General features: G+C 39.5%; 1 protein-coding gene across 1 annotated transcript in view; it reads right to left on the reverse strand.

The window, feature by feature from the left end:
- The window catches only part of LOC122801039, a 141,349-nt gene extending 116,782 nt beyond the window's left edge, over window positions 1-24,567 (reverse strand). The window contains exon 1 of the mRNA XM_044070502.1: window positions 24,439-24,567. The gene's annotated coding sequence lies outside the window, so the exon portion shown is untranslated. The remainder of the gene's footprint in view (window positions 1-24,438) is intronic.
- Window positions 24,568-24,902: the final 335 nt, after the last annotated feature.

Consider the following 24,902-nt stretch of genomic DNA (forward strand, 5'->3'; position numbering starts at 1 on the left):
TTTGCCAATTAAACATCTTCCTTTTCCTCAGGAGATTAAATGTGATAAATTCACTCCTGTCTTTACAAAGCTGGAAGTAGAGGCTTATCAGGGGTGTAGGAGCCATCGGTCCTACCCAACATCACTGCATAGGCATCAATTGCTCTGATACAGTGCAGAACGACAGACACCGTTCTGCTAACATTCAGTCTACAAGTGCCTGTAGCACTGATGGTAGTCTGACAGTGTTTTTTCTTATGCTTGCCCATCTGCCATTAGATAGACATCTATGTCATGACCATCAGTCTTAGCACAGTTAGCAGCATTCTCCCAGCCTATGCCACATATGAACTACTGTAATCCCTTACCTCTTTCTACAAAGGAACTAAATTAGCCAGGGTCCACTCTGTAGACTACTATTTTTAATCCAGGCATAACTATGTCCGGTCAAGTCTCTGCACCCTTACACCAATCCCAACTTTCTCTGCTCACCTGAAGTTTACCTTTCCTTACAAGTGTTTCCTCCTTCTCCTGCCCTGTGTTGTACTCTCTAGGTTCTCCAGACCACCAACAGACTTCAACTTCAGACTCCCAACACTGCAAACAAAACAAAAAACAGACCCAAGAAGACTAAATAATTAGAAAGAAACTTAACTAAATTTTCTGAAGCTACTGATGAAGGATCAGCATACCATTCTTCACTTTCAGAGGGGTGTAAATGTAATGATATTTTAAGATTACGGTGGCAGGGGAAGAATGACCCACTGATGCCATTTAATCCTGTGAAGGAAGCTGCAAAACACCTGCAGGACCATGCAGCTACTGGGTGGTTGCACCACTGCTAGTCACTTTTCAGTGCGGCTCTGAGAGGCTTGCACCACTGGCAGAAACCTTTCAATACAGCTACTTAAAAAAGTGCATACTTCCCCTTATCCATGCAAGTGTTAAACTACCTAACACAGATGCTGCATTTCCAGTGAAAATTGCTTGATTACAGTTAATACAACAGTGGATTTGCTGTTAAACATCAAACCACTTTCACTCATGATGGAAAACACTATAATAAAAAAGTTGTGTCATGAGTAAAAAGATAAGCCACATGGATACATATGTACACACACACACACACACACACACACACACACACACACACACACACTACCTAAGGGCATTTAAGAGGATCACTAGTTCACGTAAGGCATTACTTTGTCGGCTGAAAAAAAAGAATCCATGGAAAACATGGATACATATGTATACACACACACACACACACACACACACACACACACACTACCAAAGGGCATTTAAGAGGATCACTAGTTCACGTAAGGCATTACTTTGTCAGCTGAAAAAAGAATCCTAATCATCATCATGTTTCCATTACAGTGAAAGTACACTTTGAAATGGGCTACACAAATGGATATCCTACACTTGTACACTAGATGAGCAGTACTGCTGTTACTGCAGGATCACACGGCAAAGACGTTCGACATTCATTTGTAATTTTCCATAAACTCTCTGTGAAGTTATTCTTAATGCAATTCATACAGGTATTAAATACACAGCTCTTATTCATAACACATATATCCTTTTGTTTTATGGAAGTATGTTCCTTTAAAAAGATAAAGGAATTGCAGTTTTTAGATCACTAAATGCTGCTGTTGCCCTCTACCCCTCCAGCCTTCAGTAGCTTCCAGCACCCCTAAGTTTATTAAACTTTTTTGCATTAAAAATTATACTTGAAACACATGCTTCCAGTAAGTAAGCCACAAGTTAAGTAACATTCCCAGTTAAGTGACTCATAACCAGGACAGTTGTCATTAAGTGACTCATGCCTGTTACATCTGTCTTAAGCGAATCAAGACCAGGATGGCTGTCACTTTTTTACTCTTACTTTAAATGCATTTTTTTTCACCCCAAAGGTTTAGTTTCCATTTCATGAACCAAATCACCTTTCGCCTGTGAGTAAAGCACTTGTTATTTATTCATAATGAGGCAGAGTGCAAATAAGGGAATGGTGAAAATACGGTACAAAATAGTTATGAGCAAACATATTTTAGGAACATAGATCTCACACTCTGGTAAGCTGCAGCACTTTAGTCCATAGTTTTCACTTGCTAGCTTTGCTCTGATGAGACAAAGAACTGCTCCACAGTACTGTTTCATTCAACTTTTCAAACACTGAAATTTACAATTATATTAAATTACATGAATTAAAAATCAGCCCATTATAGATTTATCATACAGAAGTAACTGCCAAATCCAGGTAAGTGAATATACTGTTACGTACAAAAAAGAAAATATATTATGTTCAAAAAAATAAAAGAAACATTATAAAGACATTCACAGCAAACACTAAACCGTCTCAAGGCATGAACATTCTTACATAAGCATTGCATGCTCAGACTGGAAAATAAACAGAAGACAGATAAATGGTCAAAGTAAGAAATACTTCAAAATTAAATTGTGTGTTTCCCAGACAGGCCGATCATGGGGCTTGTATAAAACACATTTACTATTATCAACCAAGAGTTAAAAGAAAGCAGAGAATTCTGCATCCAACATGAAAATGAGTTATAACTATCCTAAAGGCTGACTCATCAAGGCTGATTCATTACAAAAAAAAAAAAAAAAAAAAACTTGGCACAGGAAATACAAACCCAGAAAGATATACATGTTGGCATCAGCCTAAGAGGTTAGAGCCACAGTAGAAGTTAAAATGCCAGACAAGGAAACTCAGTGGAATACATGACGGAGCTGAGGAAGTTTGTTAAAAGGCAACGTTCAAAACAGAAATGTTACTGTCCCACAGAACCACACAACCTAATTCCCCAAAACTAAGCTTAATGCCAAAAGATTGCCACATGTGATGTTAACCCATCACAGTACAGTATACTGAGTATAAAAGGGTGTGGACATATAATAGCAGGAGCAAAGCAGAAATACTCATGGGAGTAATTATAACATCTAAATTAAAGGAAGCAAATAGGAAAGAGCAAAGAAATAGAATGTTCAGCATTACCCTTAAAATGGAAGTTATTAAACCTTTTTACAGACATCTGGTAAAACCACACACCTAAGGCTTTCAATGTAGCATTCAAATCATCATCAGTTTAACAGGCAGTACAGAAAAAGTCTTTAAAACTGGTGAATGGTATGACACTGGTAATGCTGACAGATAATGTCCTGATTACTACCCAGGTGACCAGAACTGAATTAGTGCCTCAATGTGCTTGACTGAGCTGACAAGAGAAAATGGGGGTGCCTATTCTGAGGGATAGGGTGGGATGGAGCTGGAGCTGGATTCATACTGACAAAAACCTTGGAGGAGGAGAAGCGGCATTGTGTAGAAGTCCTGGGTGAGGGTTTTTACCCCACCAAGCCACTGTCTGATGGCTAGCTACTGCATGGGAGAATGTACTCACAGGCAGAGGATGGCATTGTGGATCCTCACAGTGATGCTTGTAATTCAACCCCAACGCCTGTGAGGAAACAAGCAACCTTCATGACTACCTGAATGATGACCCCTTCAGACATTTCTCACCTCTATGATTCTGAGCACTCCCAAACGTGGAGGAATAAATGGGTTTGTATTCAGTTTAGGAAGGCTCAATGGTCAACAAATATGAAGGCACACGGAACATAGAAAAAAATATGTACCTGAAGTCATAAGAAAACTGAAACGTTTACCAAATATAGTATTCAGGAAAGGAGACAAACGAAGGATATATTGTTTAATCATTTTTTTTCTTCCTACAGCTGATCATCAGCTGCTCCTAGGGGACCTCTTCTCATCCACAATGTCTAACAAACCTGACAACCATCACCCTTACTTTCTCCAACCCATGTTCACGACCTCTGAGGACAACCTATAGCAGCATCACAATACCACCACTGACAAAAATGTTCTCCGGGAAGGGTTGACACAGACAAACAATAGGTGTCAGAGCCATTGACTAAAACTAAATTTATTACTTATTTCAGTTTGATTACCGGGGAGGTCCACTGGGCTTTGGGGCCAGTTTTCAGTGGAGGCCCAGGGAGAAAATCTCCACAAAAACAGTATTTCTTACAAAAGAGTTCAGACAAAAAATAATTTACAAAGATTAAACAGGATTTTACGAACAGTCTACAATAGTAATGTCCGATGGCAAAACATAGCAAAATATTAACAGATTTAGTTAGGTTTCAGCACAAAAGAAAGTGAAGTAAAATATTCTAGGATGAAGAAAGCAGGAGGATATAACTTTAGTTGCTCATGCAATTAGGAATATAGAAGAGAATAGGAGAAAAAGATGGTCAGCCTAGGGTGACTTAGTAACTAATTCATCTAGTAAAGATATGAGTAGCTTATACAGCTAGTATTTTAGGAGAGGCGAAAGAGAGTTTAATTGAGAATGGGGGTTAGCCAGGAGAGGAGGAGGAGGAGGATTTGAAAGGTGTAGGTTGAAGAGTGCAGTTGCAAATTTTATTAAGATAGAGGTGAGAATGAAGTAGGCCTTTGAAGTTATCTAGGTTGTTGCAGGATCTTAGACAGGTGGGTAGGGCATTCCATTTTTTAGCAAGGGTGAAGGATAAAAGCATTTGGCCAGCTGGGCGCTTAGGTTTTTGTACAGTGATCAGGTTTTGGTGAGAAGATCTAAGGGGTCTAGGGGGGTTATAGGATAAAAGAATGCTTGACAGAGCAGGACAGTTGGTTGGATGGAACAATAGTTTCTAGGCAATGGAGAGTTGGAGAAAGGTAAGTTGATTAGGGAGTTCAAGCCAATTTAGAGAGTGGAGGGGGGAGCAGTGATGAGTGATGGACTTGGCATTGGTAGCAAATTTGGATATTTTGTTATAGCATTGTTCCAGTTTGGAGGTGAGACTGGATGAAATATTAGTGAGCAGAGGAGCGCCATAAAGTAGAGAGGGAAGGAGGTAAGTAGACGCAAGGGTTAGCCTAGTGGAAGGAGACAGAAAGTGGTTATTTCTGTACAATAAGCCAAGTTTTATGTGTGTTTTTTTGATGTTTAGCTGGATATGATTATTGAATTTCAGCTGGTCATCAATTATGACACCGAGAGATTTGGTGGAGGTTACTATTTCAATAGTGGAGTTGGAAAGGCTGGTAATACGAAAGGAGTGTTTGTCTAGTGGTGAGGATTTGGAGGGTGGAACGAGGAGGATCTTAGTTTTGTTGGCATTAAGGGAGAGGTGATTTTGGAACATCCAGTTTTCAGTGGTAGAAAATGCAGTTTGGGTTAGAGCTTGGAGTTCTGTTTGGTTAGGGGCATGGCAGATGAGTGGAATCGTCAGCATATTGAACAATTGTGGTGTTGGGGATGGCTTTATGGAAGTCATTAATAAAGATGTTGAATAGTAATGGGCCAAGAATGGAACCTTGAGGTACTCCGGTAGGTGTAGGAAGGAAGGTAGATGTAGCTTGGCCCCATTTCACAGCTTGGGACCTGTTTGAGAGGTAGCTAGTGAACCAGGAAAGAGCATTTTGGCTACGGTTGAGATTAGAGGGATGGTTTAGAAGGAGGTAGTGGGAGATGGTGTCAAAGGCTTTAGCTAGATCTAGTAGAACAGATTAAACTAAATTGCCGGAGTCACGGGCAGAGTTCACATAATGAAGGAAAGAGAGAAGGGCAGTGGTGGTACTGTGTCCAGGGTGGAAGCCATGTTGGGTGGGGGAGAGCAATTGGTGTTCATTAAGGAAAGGCAAGAGTTACAGGTGTATACACTTTTCTAGGATTTTGGAAATAAAGGAGAGGATGGCAATGGGACGGAAATTAGGGACATTACAGTTTTTGCCACCTTTGTGAAGTGGAAGAATGAAAGCAGAATGCCATAGTTTGGGTACATAGAATTCATATAGAGACCTGTTTATTAGGATGCTGATGGGTATAGCAATGGAGTCAGAAGCTATCTTTAGGAAGGAGGAAGGGATGTTATCAGGAGCATTTGAGTTTATAGAGAAGTTTCCTTATTAGGTTGGTAGGAACAGGTTTAAATTCAAAAGTGGGGTGGGGGTGGGAAGGGAGAGAAAGATTGATATGGGAGGGTGGGTTGTTGTTAAAAGTCTTGGTTAGGTCAGCAATGGAAGATGTGAAGAAGTAATTGAATAGAGAGGCAATTTCAGGGTCTATTTGCTGGTGTCAGGACTTGGGTTGCTTTTAGTACCTGGTGTAAGGAGGGAGTTAATGGAGTTCCAGAATTGTTTTGGATTCCTTGTATGGTTTTCTTGTAATTTGATGTAGTAAGACTTTTTATCTCTGATGACTAGTTTTTTTGGTCAGGTTTCTCAATTGTTTAAACTGAAGGAAGATTTCAGGCAGTTTGTGTTTAAGGTATGCTTTCCAGGATTTGTCTCTCTGGTACATAATCTTTTTTTGTTTCTTTGGAGAGCCAAAGGGTGGGTTTAGTTTGGATTCTTTTTTTTCTTATTGGAGCTTGGGAGTTAAGGATAGTTAAGAACGTAGAATTGAAATATTCAACGGCTTCGTCTAGTGGCAGTGTTTTTAGGGGGTTCCAATTAGTTAGCTTAAGGGAGCTAGAGAAATAATCTTGATTAAAGTTGGTTAGGTTACGTGTTTGAATGAAGTACTGAGAGTGGGGGGAAGTGGGAGTGGCTCGAATAGAGAAGGCAGGGAGGTGGTCTCCTAAAGGGTCAGGAATTACACCAGATGAAATAATTTTGTTAGGATGGGATACAAGTATCCAGTCGAGTATGGTGCCAGGGGGGTTGTTTTTGTTAGATCTAGTAATGGAGTTAGTAAATTGAGTGAAGTTGAATAGATTGATGGTAATGGAGGGATTAGGATTATTGATTTTTCCCCAGTCAATGTTAACATCTCCCAGAATAAAGGTTTCTAGTCTGATGTTAGAAGAGGACCAGGAGAGGATGTCTTCCAATGTGTTAGCATTATTACCAGGAGGAATATAGAGTGAAATAATGCAGATGCTTTTGTGGCTGTTCATTTGAAGTATGCCAATGACTAGTTCTGCATTACTGAAGGATGGGATGGAGTTAGGGTATGGGGTCATAGTCAGGAGGTTAGAGTAAATTAAAGCAACTCCTCCTCCTCTTTTGTTAGTGCGGTCAGATCGGAGGGAATGATATCCAGGTGGTAGGAATTCTGAGTCTTTGATGTGAGGTTTTAGCCAGGTTTCAGAGATGGCCACTATGTCTGGGGAGTTATGGGTAAGACAGGCATGGAAGAGTTTGAATTTATTTTTTAAGCTTTGCGCATTAAAAGTGAGGAACTTGAGATTTTTATTAGTATGTTTATTTTTGGAGCTGGGCAGATTTGTTGGAGAGAGGTTAGAAGGGGGATTTGTAGGACAGCAATAAGGACCTGGATTGGGGTGAATATTGACAGCTAAATCCAGGAGAGTATAATATGTGTAAGTGTATTAGGTTTGTATAGGAAACATTGGTAGAGGTTTGCTTTAAGTTTATGGGTATTATTAGGGATTGGAAGTAATTTTATTTTGAAGAGAAGTAGAGGGTGGGAAATTATTAAAGAGGCTGAGATATTGTGAAAGTGGAATGTAGGCTGGTTTTGGGGTGAAAGAGGAGGAGGGGGCACATAAAAAGGTAGTGAAGGAGGTTAAGTGGTACAGCAATGACAGAAGATGAGGTGGGAGAAGAAAAGGACTTTTGATGGAAGGCTAAGCATGGTAAAAGGAGATATGAGTTATAAGGAATTAGAAGGTAAGCGACAGTTAAAAGTGTTAGGGGTGTGGTGAAGGAAGAGGGAGGGGATAATGTCAAACCTGATTGGTCAAAGATGAGGGAGGGACTAATGGAGTGGAGTAATCTGATTGGTAGGAAAAGGAGGGAGGGACTGTTAGGAAAGGTATAAGTTTAGACATAATGGGGGCAGGTGGGAAATGGGGGCAGGGTAGGGGAGCGGAGTGAGCCCGCAGGGCGAACGGAGCGGGAAGAGCAAAGAAGGTGGGAATGGCCAGAAACAATCAGTGATCAGTCAGAAGGAGAGCTACAACAGGGGGTGCAGGTAAGAGGGTGTAACCTTTAGAAGTTTCGTTTCTTAAGCTTTGTTGGGGAAGGAAAAGCTACTCTATTTGTCTTTTAAAAAGGAGGGAAATAGAGTATGGTTTTGTGAGATACAAAAGTAGACAGAGTGGAGAGGTAAAATAACAGCAGTCTTAGTGAGGGGACGGAAAATGTCTAGAACAAGTGTATTTAAGTAGTGTTTAAGTAGTGGGATGAAGTTATGGCTATTCTTGGTAAGGGCAGTGGCTGAATAGAAGTGAGAAAAGGAAAGGAATTACAGCTAAGCTTGGTGAGGGCAGGGACACTGTCTGGGTAGAGTTGGATTGAGGGGAAATAAGAGGGAGGTTAGGTTGCAGGGCTTATTGTTAAGATGGTGCTGCCACCTAGTGGGAAAAGGAGGGAGTTGCACTAAAGGATAGGAGGTACAACTAAGAGGTATGGGATATGAGGATAGAGGTGGATTGTAATTATTAAACCCAAGGAAAAGGTTGGGGGGGCCAGTGCAGTGACCAGAGATAGGCTACTCTCATGTGAGCCAGGTAGGGTGAAGCACAAGTAAGGTAGAAACTACTAGTAAAACATGTAAAACAGATAACATACAATGAGTCTCTTTGGGGAGAGTAAGGTCGCAGTAAGCTTAGATAGTATTGAGCAAACTGTCCACCGCTGTCTTCTCTTTTGATGGGAAGGATATTCTATTTGGCAGTGAAGAAGGGGAAAATAACCACCTTGGGAGCAGCTGAAAAGAAGAGTGAGAAATACCAATGGTTAGACAAAAGGGTATAGGAAAAAGAATGAAAAAGTAATAGGGATGAATGGAGAGAGCAGGAGGAAGTTATCGGAGCAGAGGGAGTTTAAAGTAAGGAGTAAAGTTGTAGAGAGGGGAGATAAAAGAAGGTGAAAACAAATAAGGCAGTAGAAGGTTTACAGGATAAACTAATGGAGAACTACTGGAGAACTAATACCTTGCATGTGATAGGCAAAACAATAAATGTAACATGATAACAGCATGTATTACAGCAGTCTGAGTCAGTTTAAAAATATTCAAATAGCATTAAAACAGCAAAAACATTTACTAGGAGGAGAAAACACAGTTAGAACATTTAATGTAAGCACGGGAAAAAACTTTGAAGACCTTTAGTTGAGGTAGGCCTTGTTAATGGGAATATCTAAATACAGATAGACTGCATTAATGAAAGACACCTATAGAGAACAGCGTTAGGAAACTACAGGTGGGGAGAGAGACTAAGGCTGGTTTAGTGCAGAGAGTATTGCTGCATAGTCAGACGCCTCGGTAAGGCTCACTAAAGTTTCAGCATAGGGTGGCTTGGTAGACCAGGCGGGTCAGCACTAAGCCAAAGATTAAAATAATAAGTGGCAGACAGAAGGGCCACAAAAGGAACAAGCAATAGTGGATATCAGAATCCAGACACACCAGGACACTTAGCGAAGTAGCAGCGTCTATTATTACTTAAAATGAGTTTCAATAGGTTGGTGTTTAGTACTGTTAGAAAGTCGCTTCCCGAGGGATCGCCTTCATATTAGTATTGTCTCTGCTGTATTGGTCCAATTACAGGCTCTGGAGACAAAAACGGTCCAGTACTATGCTAAACAAAATAGCCGGCAGAGGAGAGCCAAGAATGGCAAATGCCAAGAAATGCATACTACTATCCTTTGGGAAGACATCCACCCTTGGTAACTCTTCTAACAACAGACAACACACGCCTAAGAGTTGACCCAGCAGTCAAGGACTTGAGGACATACATAGTAATCTAGCCTTTGCCCATCACGTGTCTTCAGTAGTGAGGAAATAATTCTATATTGTGCAACTTACAAACAAAAGTATGGTATCTAGGTCCAAGGAAGTCACTGTTCTATTATATTCAGCATTCATTAGACCCATCATTGAGTACAATGCCACCTTTGGTATGTACCTCACCAGTCACATGCAACAATTGGAACGTCCACAGAGGTTCCTGACTAAAAGAATACAAGGCATAAGTAACATGTCTTATGCAGACCGCCTCAAGGCCCTATCCCAATATTTTGTCTCCTATAGGCTGTTGAGGGGAGATCTAACATTGTCAGACCCCACGTTGATAGACTTCCTGCATATCCACAAAACAAATAGCACAAGAATTATGCATTCTAAAGACTTAAACCATGCCTGTGATATAAACAGAACATGCTGGAGAAGCAGGTATGTATCCCAGAGACTACCCCTTCTCTGGAACAAGCTCCCCATCCATTTGTAGCTAATTTCCTCTCTAACCCAATTCAAGCGTAACTTGAAAAACTAGATGGGGGAACAGGAAATTCATCCCTGGTTTGGTACTTATGTCTCCAATGGACACAGGCTGCCTATAAATGGGTCACTTCTCAGGCACCTGCTTGTAAATGGTTCATATCCCAAATCCCTGCTCACATTTATCCAGTGTTCAAGTAGTTGTCAGAGATTTGGGATGCACAGCCAGGCTTAAAAAGGCCCTTGTGGTCATTAGCCTAGTAAACATCTATGAACCTAAAAATGATAAAAAAGGCAGGGGACAAAGTTTTGCATATCAACATCACTAATACATTTCCTGTAAAACTAACAGGGGAGATGGCATAATGAAGGGCAAACTGTGTCACCAGTCCTCATTTCTTAGGACAATTCTTATTTAGTAGGCGTATCCTGACTGAGTAAAACATAAAAAATGGCAATTATACTGAGAATTTAGTATAAAAAATCATACATTTACCAATAGTTACATAAAACATTTGTAGCATCTCAAGGACCTACACGTTGCATGAAACAATAGAGACAAACTGTACAAGAGTTGTTGTCTTTCGGCTTTTCCCTGTTAGGGGTCGCCACTGCGGAACTCTGGTCCGCTAATGACTAGCAGCAGATTTTGAAGAACGCAGAGGTGCCAGCTCGACATTCAACCAATGCATGCCCATTTACGCATGTCTTTCGAACGCCCACCCAACCGCGGGGAGGACATGCAGACTCCACACAGAAGGCACTCCCCGCACTCCAGCCGGGAAACGAACGGGAGAACCTCTTGCTGTGAGGCAACAATGCTACCGCTGCACCCAGGGCCGGCCTTAGCCGAAATGGTGCCCTAGGCGAAGTAGTACTCTGGCGCCCCTTAAGCCCCACCCACACCATAGTCGTGAAACACCCCTATTTGAGCCACACCCACAGGGTCACTCCCTTAAATTATTTATATGCATAGGAAGAATAACTACATTACAAGGTATCGTTAACTGCAACTACCTCTGCATAGTATTTTCTACTTTAAATACCAGAGCTCGATCATGGTCAAACAGGGCCCAAGGCAGGGTAATAGAATGCCCACCCAGAGCAGCCCCTCCTGCAGCAACCCCCTCCTCAGCCATTCCAGTGTTCCATTATTTGGTTACTTCTCACCAGTTATCATGTATACTGTTCTCTTATTTGCTTCTACAGTGATTACAGATATTAAAATAAAATAGTACACACACAGGTAGATATTTGCTAAACAATACAGACTTGCAATGAAAACAGACTTAGCATAAGCAGTAATCTTCTCTGCCCTTGAAACTCACATTCATTGAAATGGAAAAACTCATTCATTGAAACGGCATGAAAAGCCACAATCAGAAAATGCATCTGGCCATTGAATAATTAAGTTTACCTTTGGGCTGTTTTCAAAACAGACTCCTTGCACACATTTTTTAGGGCCATGCATATCTGTATTTGTTCTTTGATTCACCTTCCTGATTGCATTGAATTATATTCCTTGTATAATACAGCACCACTTGTTAGAAAGAGTTTTAAATTTGTAGTTTTAAACATTCTTTTAATAAGCAATGAAACAAAATGTATGAACCAATAACTACCCTTTTCAGAAAATTTCAACCATAAAAGACCACTCAAGACTTCTGTCATTACAATCCACCAATACTACTCCATACACACAATCTCTGCAGAAGTAAAATCATCTAAATTCCACATTAAAGAAATCTGTAACTAATGAAGAGGTTGCTACGGGCAAAACTTCATATATCAAGGTTTTATCTACAAATTCAGTGCCTACTGCCCTTGAAGAATTAATTGCCTGTAATACATTAAAAAATGGTAAGTTGGTAATATTGCAATAGGAAATAACTAACAAACCAGCAAGTTCATAGTCACTAGGCATCTCATACAAAGGACATACTCAGGAGTGTAGAACCCCTATCCCCCTTATAATGCACCAAATAATCAACAATCATATGGGCACTGCAATACTAGCACTCCATCTACATGGTGTGGGAGTAGAATCCACAGCCTTCTGCACCAAAGGCAATTATGCTACTAACATGCTTTCAGATTTTAAAACACAGTGTGCCATTTGATAAACAAAATGGCTTTCTGTTTTAAATTTGTAGTTTTGAACATTTTTCAGTAAGCAATGAAACAAAATGCATGAACAGATGACAACTACCCATTTCAGAATATTTTAACCATAAAAGGCCTCTCAACCATCTGTCATTACAACCCACCACTATCAGTCAATAAGGACAATATCTGCAGAAGTAAAATTCATCTGAATAATTCTACATTAAACAGATGTGTAACTAATGAAGAGGCTGTTACTGAAATGTAAAGTTTGCCAGTATTTTATCTACAAATTCAGTGCCTCCTGTCCTTGAAGAATTAATTGCCTACATTACATAAGAAAAAAATTGGTAAACTGGTAATATTGCAAAAGAGGATGACTGAGAAACCAACAAGTTCATAGTTACTAGGTATCCTAAACAAAGGAGGGCACACTATGGAATGCAGAACCCCTATCCCCCTTAAAATGCACCAAATAATCAGCAACTAGGGCACTACATACCATGCTTCCATACCTCTCAACCTCTTGGCACAAGTAATCTGAAGAAAGGCTAAAATTATGGGGGGGAACAAAGGCCCCCAAACAGGGGCAGATTATAGATATTGCTCTTTTAGACCTACAAAGTTGCTACAATAACAGCATTTGTCTTAGCATGCATTTTCTGAAGGAAATGAAGGGTGAAACTCAAATGCATGACATTTAGTTATTTAAATCCTCAGTGATTTGCCGAAAACCACAAATATGAGGAACAGGCCAAAAATATGAGGCAAAAATCTGGACAATTGAGAAGTATACATACCTGTCAACCTCTTAGTGCAAAAAATCTGGACAAAGCCTAACAATGTGGATGCAATGGCTGAAAAACAGGGGTAGATTTTAAATATTGCACTTTAACTTTGAAAGTTGCTAGAACAGAATTTGTGTGAAAATTAACCAAGAGTAAATGTGAACTTAAGAGGGGGACTAAAGGATTTTACAGAAGACTAAGGGGGAATAATAAAGGGAAAGTTAAGTTGAAATGGTGTGGGGTTCTACAAGGAGGGAATATATAAGGGGTAGAGGGGATGTCAAAGGACAGATGTTATAAGGCATGATTAATGTAAACAAGAGCAAACATGCCAGTTATATTTTAGTTTCTCTAAATTTTTGCAAACGAAAATGTTGTAATGGAGCCAGTATGCAGTGTTAATGTGATTTGTTTTTATGGTCTTGATTTTTTCATGGTATATCACAGGTGGTCTACTCTTACAAACTCGATACTCATTACGTAATCAAATACAAACTCAGTACTCATTAGGAATCAAATGTAACAGAGCAATGTCCAATTGTGATGTTATGAAAAAGTCCTGGTATATTCTGTCAAATGCCTCTACATGAGTGCAAAATCCTCCTGTACCACCACAATGAGGCAGGACTTGACCCTAGTAGCCTCCTTTACTAAATATACTAACCTCTGAGGTCACATAACCTTGGAGAAAGAGAAAATGCTCAGTTTATCACTAAACTAAGTGTTCCCCAGATCTTGCAGTGTAACCTCAGAGACATTATATTTAGTAAAGGAAGTCTGAGGTACAAAACATACATACAGTGGATGCAGGGGGGAAAGCTCCTTGCAAATGCAACTCTCCATTGTAATTTTTAAAAATTGTTTAACACTTTGTAGATCAGAGGTATTCAGTATGTTTTTTGTAGAACCTCACAGCTGTTTATAATGTAACATGTAGTAGACAAATATGAAGTTTCAAATGACGATACATATTTTCTTAATGTAGTGCAAAACTTGGTAAGTTCTTGCATTAATATACGCATATTCTTATATTACAGTTTGTAGACTCTTCCTAATACACTGAGCACTGATTTTTAGTTATAGTCCGGTAAGCTGATCTGAAACTTTGGGCTGAATTGAAAACCTTTTGGCCTGGAGTAACACTTCCACCTGTGTGTGTTACTTCATACTCAATTGAAGAACACAGGACTCTCGCATACCCCATTCAGCATATGCTAATGGAGACTGGTCAACCCCATGTCCAATTCCAAAAAGGGCATTGTGCTTACAATATTAAACTAATTTGGCATTGTACATTTGTAAAACTTACCAATGTACCTGCCAGAATCAGTGGTGAAGCCTGTTGATATAGATGGGCTTCTTGACATGGTGAAATCACTACCTGTATGTGGAAGTAGGTATTGCAGACAAGAGCCGAGGATGAAGTTGGACTGCCTGCAATACCTAGTTCTACAGACAGGTTATCTATAGTGCAGGTATCAAGAATTATGGGAGGACCCAGCACATGAATAGTGTGAGCCGTACCCTAAACTTTATATGGGGACAGACACCCACACCTGTCTTCCTAGAGATGGTGAATGCAGGAATGACAGGAGTGCTGGCCATTATGAAGGCATTTACTATATGCCCTACAAATAATGCAGTGGCACTGAACATCTCATAACCATGCAGCTCTAACTGTATGATGAAATCGGTACTTCAAGCTAGCTGCATCCCCACAATACCAGTCTTGCCATACTGATGGAGCTATCTACATGAGGGCTTTGGATGGACTCAGAGGTCCAGTCACATTCTCAGGCAGCTTTGTCACTATAAGCAGACAGGCTATTGCGGCTCATTAACACAGAATGCTTCTGGAATAGAATTCAGAGGTTCCTTCATTTATTTAAGAGCTAAGGAGAAGCTGGTGGTTTTATTCTATTTATATTTTATGTACTAATCCTCAAGCACCTGTACATGAATTAGCACTGCAGAAATTCAATAATAATACACAGGTGAGTCCATACTTTTATGTTTCAAACTAAGGAGTTTGCAAACATTTAACTACTCACCGATACATATAGCAAGTCTGGCTACGTAGAATTGCACCGTCTTACCAAACACCTGTCCTTCATTCCTTACCAACATGAGGGTGCACAACAAAGAAAAAAGCAAAACATCTTTGGCTCTACATCTCCACTCCATTCACTTACAGGGAATGCATGAATTATTTTCATTAGTTTGACTATCTGAGTCAGGTTACCTTTTTGAGTAAATTACTGACTTCCTTTTGAGTTTTGTTACAGACCATATTCTAAACAGCATTTTGAAGATATGTTCAAATGGTTTCAGCCTTAAAACAAAAGCTAGTTTAATTGTTTTTATTTTTTTGTTTGTTTGTTTCCATCCACAACCCGTTTTTCCACATGGGATCAGGGTGCCATTTCAACAGTAATCATCATCTAGAGACAAGATTTACGCCATCAGATAGTTACACCTGCCATTGTTGTGCTTCCTTACCACACACTCACATGCACACTCACACCTGTGGTTAATTTAGAGTGTCAAATCCACCTATTGCATATCTTTAGAATGTGGGGAAAAACTGGCACAAACCCACATGAACTCAGGAGGACATGCAGGCTCCCACGTGAACGTAGCGACGACATGCAGACTCCACAACAAAGGTACCCCAGTTGAGAATCAAACCGGAGAACATCTTGCTGTGAAATGACAACACTATCCACTGCAACATTGTGCACTCTGCTTTTTGTTTAACCTCTGAAAATATGATCATAGTTCCTGTCAAGTAGCAGAACAGATTTTGATTGCAGTAAACGAGATTGAAAATGTATAACACCTATCATTAAGTCAGACAGATCTCTGCTAAGCAGTTTGTTCACAAAGAAAAATTACTTGTTACTGGTAGCTGTCATCTAATGTTATTTTTTTTCCAATATACAGTTAAGATTTCTTTAGGAAGAATTAGTGACAATTTGTTTCATAAATGTAAATGTACAAATTCCTTTTCATTTGATTACATTTGATTTCTTACAGTCAGAAGATACGTTGAAGCCATGGTTAGAGAGGGTATCTGTGTTTCTTAACGCCTTCATTTAATGGGGAAGAAGACTTAGTGAAATCTAAGCCATTTGATATACATGCAGGCACTAGTCTATTACCCTTTTACCAGAACATTCCTGGGTTTTGTCACTGATCATATTGTTTATATTCCTGGAATTTAGACTACAGATTCTATTACATTTGCAGAATTGGTAAAATGATTTGTTATAACTATTTTCCAGCATTTAGTGCCCTGAGGCAAATTCTTTATTTAGAGCATTACCATATCAGCATATGACATTCCAAGCTTTTTTTTGTCATATAAGCTCAAAATAACATTAATTCTAAATAACTGAAGCTAAGTGACAGTCTTGCTTATATTAAAAAACAGGGAAGGTGTGCAACTATACAGAACTGTAGGACTTAGCCCAAATGGCTAATGGCAATAGTTACATTAAATGTATATGAGTCACCCGTGATTTGAGGTCAGCCTATGTGCCTATATAGACAGTATATGCTTCTGGCACTTTAATTTTAGGGGTCACAATCACTGCTGCTATAGGAAAAAAATCTGATTGGGGCATATATCAGTGACATAAACTTACCGTACAGCATGTGCTGTAAATGTATACCTAGTACCGGTTTGAAATTTAAGAATGACTAGATTGTGAGTGCCACTTCTCTATGCAGATTGCAGCTACTGTACATTAAAGTCTCATGGTGATTAGAGAAAACAATGGTGTGTAAACGCTGCATTGTCAGATAAATCAGTCATTGGTAGTATCTTCATCTGATGACTGTTTATAAATATTAAGTCTGCATAACTGAAATGATTCTATAGTCCTGCTAAATAAGTTTAACACAATAATAAAGGACTACAGCTTTCATGAATATTTTGTTAGTTCAGCAAAAAATGTCATCGCTTGAGAAAACTGACTGACAGTTTTGCACTTTAGCCTCTCTTCCGCCACACTGTCAGCCATCTGTTCAAAGCTCCTGCTGACACAGACACAACAAGTTGCCTTGCCCCGCATTACCTCCCAGCTTGACACAATAATTTAAAACATTACTACCCTAGTCACCACCATTTTGCAACACCAAGGATCTGCAAATCTCTCAGTAGAACTAAAGCTACAATACGATCAGCAATACTGCAATTGAATCATGCAGTAATAAAGGTGAAGCCCAGTGCTTATAGTCAGCCACACACAGTATAGTTATAAAACACCAGTTAACAGTGGTTGAGACTTGAAACATACCACTGGTCAATATCTGGTGGTATAAATTTTCATATGACAAATCCCTAGTACTGCAGTGAATAGTACTGCATTAATGTTATAGATTAAGAGTGCAAGAAAGGATATGGGCTCTAACAACCAGTCAGCAAAATCAATTCCTCCATAATTTTCTAAAGCGTAATAATGTTGGGACATATAACCTTTGTTACATTAGGAAATTCTCTGCAGTGCTATGACAGCTACCTTTATGCAATAATGTGGAAATGTAGTCTCCTACAGTAGGAGTCCTACTGACAAGGGTGCCCGCAGGCAGGTGCAAGGGGGTGCACTTGCACCCCCCTGGAATCCGCTGACAAATTAATATTTTAATTTAAAAAAAAAATTTTTTTTAGGGCGTTCTTCTTTAAGAAGTCCAGTCGCAGGCATGCTGACATCATCGCGCGCAGTTTGTGAGCGGGAACTAAAATGGACAGTTTAGAGGATGCTGTGACATCATCGCGCGGGAACTGAAACGGACGGTTTAGAGGACTTTACTGAAGATGGGACCCTTGCAAGCAAGCGGGAACTGAAATGAAGATGGGACCCTTGCAAGCGAGCGGGAACTGAAACGGACGGAAGATGGGACGCTTTAGTGGAGCGGGAACTGAAACGGGCTGCTTTAGTAAGGTGGTGGGGGAGTGTAAAATGCCCTAGGAGTTACATGGTGGTGAGTAGAGAATAAGGCTTGAACCCTGTACCTTGGGCCCAAGTGGCAAGAGCCTAAATTCCCTACACACCACCATTTGTAAAAATGTTGCAGGTTTTTTCCTCATACTTTTTCTGTTCTTCATAAAATCTGTGGTTTCTGTATTTGTGTCCTTGTTGCCTGACAGCTACATGTTCTCTCGTTCCTTGGCTGTCTGGAGTGTTTCTCTAAAAATTAGCTTATTTTCCAAGTCAGACTTTCCTGGTTAACAAATGTTAAAAAAAAAATGGGCACTCATTTCAATATCAGACTTCATATTCTTCAGAAAGTGCATGGTAACAAAAGCTTTTATTCTAGCAATTTTCTAAGTGTACAAGATGGATATTTGAAATGTGTCCCTGTCTTTGGGACTGTATTCCCCTCCCATTATTGGCTTCATCCAGGTTTTGTGCTAAGGTTGAGAGCTATGGTAAGAACTGAATTCACTGAATATGTTTGGGGGTTGTATTCACCCAGTATTGACTTTGTTCAGGTATTTATTGGCTTCATCCAGGTTCTGTGCTAAGGTTGAGAGCTTCAGTAAGAACTGAATACACTGAATATGTTTGGAGGCTATATTCCCCCATTACTGGCTTTGTCCGGGTGTTTTTTGCTAAGAGGTTGAGAGCTATGGTGAGAACTGAATTCACTGAATGTTTGGGGGCTGTATTCACCCATTATTGGCTTTGTTCAGGTATTTTGTGCTAAGAGGTTGACAGCTGTGCTATGGTTAGAACTAAATTCACTAAATGGTAGCCATTTAAGTTTCAGTCTTCCTCTTTCACAAAACAGCTGATTTGGCGTAGTGGTATGTTCCTCTGACTGTTTTGCACAGGGTCCCCTGGGTTCAAGACGTGGCAGTGAAATGTATGGTGGTAACGCATTTTATTCTAGCAAATTTTCAACATTATACAAGCAATGTTTAAAATGTGTCCCTGGTTTTTGGCCTTCTGTCCCCCCCCCCCCAATAAATTTTGGCTTTTTCCAGATTTCTTGTGCTGCAAAGTTCAGAGATACAGTTGAGTGTCGAGTAGATTTTATGAGCTGAGAGCTGCAGGGGGCAAAAGTTTAGTGCTGCTTATGTTTAGTCTGCTTGCATTGTTAATAGCACAACAGATAGTGTACTTGCTTTTGATGCAGAAGGCTGTGGGTTCTACTCCCACTGTAGGTAGATGCACTGCTGATACTGTACTGTGTTGTAAAGGGGGTGGATGCTGCAGTCCTTTTTGGCAAAGATACCTAGTAACTATGAACCTGTTATCAGTTTGCTATCCATTCCCTATTGCGGTATTACTAGCTTATCATTTTTTTATTGCATGCAACAAAGGCAATTTATTCTTCAAGGGTAACAGGCACTTTATTTGTAGATTAAACAATGACATATAAAGTTGTTTGCTAGCAGCAACCTCTTTATTAGTTACAAATTTCTTTAATGTGGATTTTACTACTTCAGAGATTGTGCATATTTTTTACTGATTCTGGTGGACTATAGAAGGTTGAGTAGACTTTTTATGATGGAAATGTTCTGAATTGGGCAGTTTTGTCATTGGTGTATGCATTTTGTTTCATTGTTTACTGGAAAAATGTTCAAAACAATAAATTTAAAATGCCCTCTAACAACTGTACTGTATTGTACAAGGAATATAATGTAATACAGTCAGGAAGGTGTATCAAAGACCATGTGTATGTTATGTTCGAGGGGCCTATGATTTTGAAGACAGCCCAGAGTTAATATTGCCACTGGCAAAATGTATTTTCTTTGAATGTGGGTTTCAATGCATGTGAGTTTCAAGGGCAGAGAAGTTTTAATGTTAGCCTGTTTTCATTGTGAGACTGCATTGCTTTGTTTAAGATATGTATTAGGGTTTGTGCTGTAAAATGCAAAATAATATTTTCAAATGAAATCCTAAATTATCGCAGAAGTAAAGCAGTATGCACATTACAGTATTTATGGTAAATGGGGCAAAATAACCAAGGAATGGGACATTGGAAAGGCTGCAGGGGGAGGCTCCATTCGACCATGATTTTGTGAGGGGGGGGGGGGTAGCAAACTCAGACAGCCCCGATTGAACTATACCTCTCAGTTGTCCATATCTTTGCAGAATGAATAGATATTTGCTTCTTATTTTTGGTTTGTTCCTCATAAAATTTGTGGTTTTCTAGCAAATCATTTAGGAATGAAGTCACTAAATGACATTGAGTTTCAGACATCATAACCTTCAGAAAAATGCATGCTAATGCAAGACTGTCTTAAGTTTATACAAGAGCAATTTTTAGTAGTGTTTGTATGTGCCCCCAATATATTTGGCCTTGTCCAGATTTCCTGCATTAAGAGGTTGAGAGGTACGTGCAAATCACTTTGTAGATTAGGAATATCCAAACCTCTCAATTGTCCCCAATTTTGGCTCAAAATGTTGCTCTCCCCTAATAATCCCTCGTCCAAAATGGCACTTTTGGAAGAAAATGTGGAGGGTTTACAATTATATATAACTGTAATGATCAGAGTTATAGATTACTTTTATTTCAGAAATGCATGTAGATGCTCTTATTTTGTTAGCTGCTCAAGTTAACAATGTTAATACTAAAAAGGAGTCCCTTTTTTGACAGGTATTTTTGCATCACATTTTGGTCCATTTTTCATAAACTTGTGGTTTTCTGGCAAATTAGTGGCAAGTCATTAAAGATTGAAGTTAGAAAATAATGGCAGACATTTGAGTTTCAGATTTTATACCCTTCAGAAAAATTAAATTAATGCAAGATCTACTACTGTTCTATTATCTAAGTTAATAAAAGCAATATTTAAAAATTGGCCTTATTTTTGGGTCTGTGTCCCACTTCTAGTTCTATGTATGGCTTTGTCCAGATTTCTTGCTCTGAAGTTGAGAGGTACGAGTGTCAGAGCCATCACTGTCAGCCAGAGACATTTCAAATGATGACATACTTATTGCACCCCACCCCCCATTGTAGTGGCTCTGGATGTGTCCAAGGAAAGCAAGGAGCAGTTATGCAGTGTAAGTGTACAGAGTATTCCCCCATCCAAGGTAGATCACAAATACAACCGTGGCTTTTCATCTGTCCTTGATTTTGCAGAATGTTCTGGTTTTCTATCAGATTTTTATACTGTTGATTTATGCTTCTTATTATTCAGGAACTGAATGCTGTCACAGTGCCCTGTTGCTCTGTTCAAGTAGCCATGTTTTAATGAACATCAGGTAAGCTTGTCGGAGATTGTAAGATGCAATTAAGCTTTAGTAAGCATATTGTTAAAGAATTACCAGCATTGAAGGCCTTTTGTTGTTGCCATGCAGAGAATATTTGCATAACTAGATAATGTATAAGCCTTGGGTATTGAAATGCATATGACAGCATTTGTAATAAAAGGACAGGATTACAGTATTTTCAGAAGCTCATTACATTTTATTGGAGACCAGTGTCTTATAGCAGTGTCTGTGTGTTAGTACACTTAGTTGGGTGGCTTTAATGGTATATGGTAAATAAGCATTGCTACCTTACTTAAAAGCCAAGCCCTGCAACAACTAGGTAAGCTCCACACTGAAGTCAAAACACAATAGCTCTGGTGGGTAAATGTACTCTGTAGTAATCAAAAAAGGCAAATGTTTGAAATAATTACAGCTTATGTGCAAACACAACAGGTAGTGATGAAACAATGCTCTGCTAAAAATGCTTTAATGATCCACATTGCTGAGCTGCAGATCACAGTTATCATTGGCTACCAGGATTTCACCCACTTCAGATCAAGCACGGTGCCGTTCAGTGCAACCTTCCCAGAACTAATTAAAGTCTGACCAGAATTATTTGGGCTGTGTGTGTGTGTGTGTATGTGTATAAGAGGGAGGTAGCATACCCCTCAGCTGTCCAGGTTTTTGCAGAATGTCCAGATTTTTGCCCCATATTCCTCCTAAAAAGGACTGAAGTTGCTAAATAATGAGACATTTCAGTTTTAGATGTCATATCATTTAGAAAAATGCATACTAACACAAATCCTGTTACTCTTGCAATTTTCTAAGTTTATGAGAGCCATATTTATAATCTGTCCCCATTTATTTTAGGCTTTGTCCAGATTTCTTGCACTAAGGTTGAGGCCTTGAGGGGTGTGGTATGTTTGTGAGAGAGAGATAGAGAGAAAGTGAAATGCCCAAGTTAGAGTTAGCAGGTGGAATTTATTTTCAAGTGCATTTTCAAGGAACTGTGAGTTTTAAGGGAAGCGAAGTTTACTGCTGCTCATGCCAAGTCGATTTACAATGTGCAACTGTTTTGCTTACCAAATGGTATCTCTATTGTGGTATAACGTGTTAAAGCTATGTTAGTAGCACCACAAGTAGAATACTTGCACCTTAATGTAGAAGCTTGAGGTTCTATTCCTACAGCATGTACATTTGTATGCTGCAGTCCTGAGGATGTCCTCCTTTGGATGAGATGCTTAATAACTATGAACCTGTTTTTCAGCTTGCCCTCCATTTTCTATTGCAATATACCAGCTTACCATTTTTTTAATTTAACATAGGCAATTTATTCTTTGACAGCAGCAGGCACTGAATTTGTAGATGAAACACTGAAATATACAGTTGTTTTCTAGCAACAACATCTTCATTAGTTTCATATATCTTTAATGTGGAATTATTCAGATTACTTTTACTTCGGCAGAGACACTCAAACAAGTGTTGCTGTATAATACAAGGGATATAATTCAATTATATATTATAATTAATACAATCAGGAAAATCAAAACTTTTGCATGGCCCTAACAGTGTGCAAGGAGCCTATTGCTTGAAAACAGTTCAAAGGTAATTAACCTGCCACTGGCCATATGCATTTTTTTTGAATGTGCGTTTCAATGCTGTTTCATTGAATGTGAGTTTCAAAAGTAGAAAAGCTTTAATGCCAAGTCGGTTTTCATTGTAAGACTATTGCTTTGTTTAGGTTTAGTAAATGTCTCAGTGTTTGGGCTATAATGTTTGAAATAAAAGTTGTAAATGAAATCCAACTGCCTGTAATCATTGTAGAACTAAAGCATAAAACAGTATGCACACAGAGATTTGAACAGTGTCTACCGCAAATGGGGAGAAATAGCCAAGTAATGGGACACTGGAATGGCTGTGTGGGCGGAGCTTGGGAGGTGGACTTGGGCGGGGCTGTTGGCAGGGGGCGGGGAGAGCTATGTGGGTGGGGCACTGGGTTTGCACACACACCCCCCTGCAAAAAATCCTGCGGGCTGCCTTGGCTATGACAGCTACCTTTATGCAATAATGTGGAAATGTAGTCTCCTACTGAACTCATACACGCACACCTACTCTCTCAAACAGCAACGCATGCACTTTACCTCTCATACAGAGACACAATTTAAATTCCATACACACACACATACACTTTCCCTCACGAAGCCCGGTTTAACACACCACGCACACCTTCTTTTTAAAATGAACGGCCACACGCGCACACACCTTTAAAAAAAAAACGGCCAGACGCGCACACACCTTTTTAAAATGAACGGCCACACGCGCGCGCACACACACCTTTTTTTCTTAATCTGCCAGTACCAATGTCTCATTGTCAAGTTAACAGTATTAATGTTATAAGTGTCCCAGATTATTTTTACGTTTAACCCAGATTCTGCTCAGACTGGTCCCTAACAGAGTGTCAACCTCTTACCACAAAATATACCTGCACAAAGCCAAAAACAATGGGGGACAAAGCCTCAAAAATAGTGACACATTTCAAATATTGCTCTTATAATAAAATATATTGAGTTACCATGCATTCACTGAAGGATACGAAGTCTGAAACACAATTATTTAGTGAACTCATTCCTCGCTGATTTGCCAGAAAAATCAGAATTTTTGAGAAACAGAACAAAAAACGTGAGGCAAAAATCTAGGCATCCTGCAAAAAAAATGTAACAGTTGAGATGTGTGGTCCCTGACTCACTGACAGCTATGAAACACAGGACATGACTCACAAGTCACGCTCTTCAAACTACGGACTAATGAAGCTGCAGAGTCTACAGGAAAACTCTGGTAAACATATAGGAGAATAATCGAGGTCAGAAAACTAGAAGGCATGAACAATGACTATCCGACTTCATTCAACGCGCTATAGCTTTACAACGCAAACTTCGGTCGTTTATAACCCTTCAGCACTAAAATTAGTAGTTGTTAGCACAGCACATCAAACAATTAGTACCATATGTGATCCCACCTGTCAATTTTGATGGGATCGTATCCTGGCCACCAAGCAAATTCGCGTTTATCACCATTTATATCAACAATGGAATACATCAAAGTTGTTTTACTTACAGTCACAGAGTGCTTGTAAAGTGAGAATGAGCCTTTACACTAGTTGCTTCAGTGAAAGATTTGCTTCTCCCAGCTGGTGCTCAGTAAAGTGCAAGTAAAGTACTAAGTTTCGATTTCTGTATTTAGGACTGAAAGGGCTGGGTTTACAAAATGTTCATGTTGGCATGTGATCAGGTGCTCCCCGCCTCTATGTTGTTTGTAGGAGCCGGCTGCCCCCATTCCTAGCTGTGTGTGAGATTTTATAGTGCTAAAATTAGGATTGACTTAAATGTTGCTTTAATTTAGCAGTCAAGAGCCACGGGTCAGACAAATTAGAATTTCAGAGGGTACTCTAAATCTTAAAATCCATAGAAAAGTGCAATATTACTGTCAATCGGTATTTAATACTCATGGCCGTAGGTTTTATTTATTGTAACAGTGATGTTTGCGTTTCTGCTCCAGTTCTTTATGCTGCTGTTAATGTG

The sequence above is a fragment of the Protopterus annectens genome, chromosome 4.part1, assembly GCF_019279795.1.
Source record: "Protopterus annectens isolate FY-2018-M chromosome 4.part1, PAN1.0, whole genome shotgun sequence".
Taxonomy (NCBI): domain Eukaryota; kingdom Metazoa; phylum Chordata; order Ceratodontiformes; family Protopteridae; genus Protopterus; species Protopterus annectens.